We start from the raw sequence: 5,193 nt of genomic DNA on the forward strand, positions 1-5,193 counted from the left end.
CGAGAAACGTCGAGTCAAAGATGCTCGATTCGGATTGGCTGGCATTCTGACCAATCAGGGCATGCCATCGTTTGGTCCGTATCTACACGTGACACGTCCGTTGAAATGTGACGTTCGGTTACTAGAGTCGGTTGGCCTCCGGACAGAAATCCGGGAACACTGGGCCGTATATACGTATGGCGTCGTTTTAGAACCTAATGAAGTGTGAATATTTGGCCAACGCCACCCCTACCAGGCCGAAATTTTGCTTGTTGTTTCTCGAGCCACCGTAAGGCCACGGAGTGCCAGTGATTCCAACAGTCTCGTGACGACCGGGGTCAAACTGATTCCCATATGGTTGTCACACGCACTATGAGTCACTGTTTTCGAAGATGGATACCGTCACGGACTCTCCGGTTGTCTGGGACAGACTCTTCCAAAACGCCAGTAAACAGACCAGACAAGCGCTGACTGAGGACTTCAGCCCCATCTTTGAACAACGCGTTTGAAGGTCGTCTGGACCAGAGGCTCGGTGGCGCTTGAGACAACATATTCAGTCATTGACGTCCGAGGCCGTAGGGGGTTCCACATTCACCGTCCAGGTTTCCAGGTCAGCTGTGGACTCCGGCTGAGTGCCAGCTGGTGACTGTTTTTCGAAGTATTCAGCTCACCGGTCGAGGCGATCTTTCTTCGGGATGTTCACTCCGTTCCGACCCCTGACGGTTCCACTCAGGTGATTCCCGGGGACTGGTCGCACGAACCAACTGAAATAATCTTCGGGTATTACCAGCTTTCTTTGTCCATCACACTTCACGCTTTCACGCTCACCTACACTTGACGTGTGATAATTCGTCGCATCAAGTTATTTCCGGGGCCGGGTGAGATGTTGCCCCGAGAAAGGGTATGCGGATACTAAAATCACCATCGAGTTGACCTGATAGTTGTGACTTCGAAGGCTGAAATTACGGATATTGGGATCCCTGAAAGCCAAGCGGGGTTCTGTCCTGTAAGAGGATGCGTAGATCACGTTTCGCCCTCCGACAGATTCTGGAACAGCGACACGGTTCCCAGCGGTCAGCAATGGTGGCTTCCTTGGCTCGAAAGCTGTTTTCGGCCCTGTCAGGCACTATGACACTATCTGTGAAAGAAAGATGTTCACCATAAATTCTTGATTCTCCTCAAGGCGCTGCGCGCTAACTCCCCCGAACGTGTGAAGGTCTACTGGAAGCTCTCGCCTGAGCTGACCACGTTAAATAATGTCAGGCATGGTTACCCTCTTTCGTCCTACCTCTTGAACTTCATCATTGATGCTATCACTCGAATGCCTGTGGGGTTGAGGTGATCTTAAAGTATTCGCTTACAGATATCGAGCACGCGAACGACGTAGCTGTCCTCGAATCTGATGCTGTGGTAATGCGGGATGGTTAGGGTGCGAGTTTACTGACCGGAAGGTCCGTGGTTCGAGCCCGACCTCTGTCTCTCGACTTCCCCTATCTAGGTTTTGGTGACCTGTCAGTATCCCAGCATGGCAGCTAGACACTGGAAGTATTTTACAGCTGAGCATTTCTTAAAGTATTGAAGTCATTACCAGCATACTCAGTTGCGTCATTTCCAGAAACACCTCCGAATCGACCACCAAAATGTGATACTAAGGGGCTCTGACGAGCTAATTGAGCATTCATACCGCGTGCAAGGATCAATATCAGTGCTTAGTACTCGACGAATGAGCCCGGATATCTCTCGACGGAACTGCAGGCCGTTGGGGCGTAAGCCGACACTACAAACAGGCATCGCTCTTATTCCGGCATTGAACTTGATTGAGCTGGATAATCCGACGGCGCAAAGATATCTGCTCAATGGGATCCAATCCAGCAAAGCGCGTTCAGCTCTGGGGTTGAGTGCAACCCCACGCCTTACATTTCACAAGTTGCCGCTTCTGGGTCACTGGACACACGGATGGAGAAATGTAAACGAGATGAATTCGTTCTTGGCATTCTGAGATGCGTATCCACGCTTGGGTTTTGTATGCGTGTTTCGGAGACATAGCATACATCAATTTCAAGGGAGTATAGAGTCTCAGTAAGCATCGCCGATCTGATATCGATTAATGATGTTAAAAGCTCTCATATAAAAGGTATCTCATGGATTTAGAAAGTTGTTATTTTGTTTATTGTTATTAGGCAGCGAGGAGCATAAGATAACTGTCAGATAACTGACAGTCAAGTGACTGTGTGGGAAAGCGTTGGGTGAGACGTTGATGACGCAGAACTGTACGGTCAAATGATACCGGTCGTACAAACGGAGGAAGGGGATCTTGTTGAGACATCCCACCTTGAGCCTTTGACTCAAAAGTGTGACCCACAAGGCGGTTGGAGGATGTAGGATTGTGTTCGGGGGCCCTGCACCAAGCCTATGATTCAACAGTCTGACCTGCTCGGCTGCAGGGGGTTGGTCTAACCCAGGGAGTAAGGCATTACTGTTGCATTCATGGTACCGCTGCCACAGTAGGTGCCTTTTGAACAGTGCCGGACTCTTCGGTTTTAAAAGTATTTCGACCGTATTGAATAATTTGCCGGTGGTCACGGTCAACCGTTGAGCGATCAGTGTGTAGTTTTTAGGGCTGACCTCTAACCCGTCTGTCCTCGGGGGATGTTGGCCTCACTGTTTCCATAAATATGGGCATGCTGGTCGCCTGGGGGAGGCACCTTATTGCCTTCATACTCCTATCGCAGAGGACAGTATGACTCTACCCCCAGACATCGTCGTAGCACGATTACTCATAGTACAGGGTCTCACTGCCCTTGGTCTGACAGCTCCTCTGTAACCTTCCTGGCATAGTTGCACCTTGTGGAAGGAAGTTCCAGTCAGTGTAGCCCGCGGGATCATTGCAACACTCAAGTCCGACCATTACGTCAAGACGACAGCTTTATGTCGGAGATGGTGATGATCATTGCCGTCTCCCAGGATGGGGACCTGTTACGAATAGAATATCGATTCTGATTGAGCGCGAAAACAAGAATGAATGGCGTAGAATGAATAGCGCTTTACTTGTCTAAGAATAGACGTACATAAACTGAAAATGAATCGAAAGCATGGTTAATACAAAACGATAATGTGAGCACAAAGAATATTCATGACATTTATTCTGGCCGTTGGATTGTGTGTAGAGGGATAAATTGGGTACAGGTATTGGATGAATGATTGTAAAAATCTAATGAGTAATAATGAGTGTTGTTAGGCTTCTCGATTTCTTAAAATGTAGGGCCATGTACGCTGCTGGGGCCTGGCTAAATCAGAGATGCTAGGGTCACATGTATCTGGAGATGCAGGTGCATTGCCCGGGCACGGGGGTGAGACTGAAGTATGATCGATATCATCTCCAATGTTATTGAGCGGAGGCGTGTGCAAGTCAGATAGAGGGGGTTCATGAACACCATTGTCTTCATTGGATGAGGTACGCGTGAAATCTTTGACATGTGTGCGATCACCACAAGGAGCGAGATGGCGGACGGATACAGTGCTTTCTTTCCCGCCGGGAAAACAAACACGGGCGTAATGTGGATTGCAATTTATAAGTCGGACTTCCTCAACGACGGGCTCATACTTTGAGGCACGGTCAAATCACCTAATTAAAATAGATCCTGAAACAGTGAACCAAGTTGGTATAGATAAACCACAGGATGACCGACGTTCAAACCGGAACATCCGTTCATGTGGAGTGGCATTCGTGGAGACAGAGAAGGGACCGTATAGAGTGGAGGGCATCTGTTAGAGTCGACTCCCAGTGACAGATTTGGAGGCCTTTCGTCTTGAGTCTAAGCTGGATTGCGTTCCAGAGTGTTCCGTTGAGGCGTTCGACTTGCCCGTTCCCCTGGGGATTATAAGAAGTTGTTCGGCTGGTGCAAACTCCCCTGTCATGTAGGAATGTGGACAGTTCGTCAGATATGAATGACGAGCCACGATCCGAATGTACATATGCAGGCATGCCAAACAAAGAGAATAACTCACACAGACATTTAATAACTGTAGACGCACATGTATCTACGCAGGGAAAGGCAAACGGAAAACGAGAAAACTCGTCAACGATGGTAAGGAGATACCGGTTTCGAGTAACAGAAGGTAGAGGTCCTTTAAAATCGATGCTAATTCGTTCAAATGGTTGGGTCGCTTTGATGAGCGTAGCGGGGGGTGGTTTGTAAAACTGCGGTTTGATGGCGGCGCAAACCGTACACTTTGTGGTGATGTCCTTGACATCTTGGAGAGAAAACGGCAAGTTTTTGGAAAGAACAAAGTGGTGCATTCGAGTAATTCCAGGATGGCACAAGGAATCGTGAATTTCTTTTAATTTACCATTGCCGATCACATTGGCGCATAGGTTACGCGATAAGGTGTCAGCAACCAGATTGTCTTTTCCAGGTCTGTAGCTGACATCGTAGCTAAAAGCGGAAAGTTCCATTTTCCATCGCTGGTTTTAATCATTTTTTTATCTTACTTTTCTGCGACAAACCATACACAAAGGAAACTGACCGCTGGTCAGTGATAAGCTTGAAGTGCTTCCCGAAGAGATAATGCTTCCATTTACGGGTAGATTCAACGATGGCGAATGCCTCCTTCTCAATAGCAGAGTGATTCTTTTCGCTCGGTGTCAGTGTTCTAGAAAAGAGAGCCACCGGTTGGCCGTTCCGAGTCAGAGATGCAGCAATGGCTGTCTGAGTCGTCGGTCTCGACAACCAATGGTGCGTTGTAGTCGACTGTCATAACCATGGCGTTCTCTAACTCCTTTAAATTTTCGAAAGACTGTTGCACACGTTCCAGTAAGGGGAAAGTCTTATTTCTGACAAACACACTGATTTTGTCAGAGAAGCATGGTATCCATTGCGAATAACAAGCAAACATACCAACAACTCGTTGTTGGGATTCAGCGTCATGTGGATGAGGGAGTTCACGAATAGGTTTCATTCGTTCAGGATCTGGTTTGATAATTCCTTTAGAGACTTCGTAGCCCAGAAGGCGTATGATGCTGCTATGATGCTTTTCTTGCAGTTAAGGGTAACTCCATATTTTTCTTATTACTTCAAAGAAAGATTTGAGGTTCTGGTCATGCTCACTTTGGGTAGTCCCACAAATAGTGACGTTGTCGATGTAGGCGTAAATGCCACTCAGGTTCTCAGACTTTATTCTATGGTCCATAGTACGTTTAAAGCATGCTACTCC

The sequence above is a fragment of the Opisthorchis viverrini genome (genome assembly GCF_000715545.1).
Source record: "Opisthorchis viverrini unplaced genomic scaffold opera_v5_34, whole genome shotgun sequence".
NCBI lineage: Eukaryota > Metazoa > Platyhelminthes > Trematoda > Opisthorchiida > Opisthorchiidae > Opisthorchis > Opisthorchis viverrini.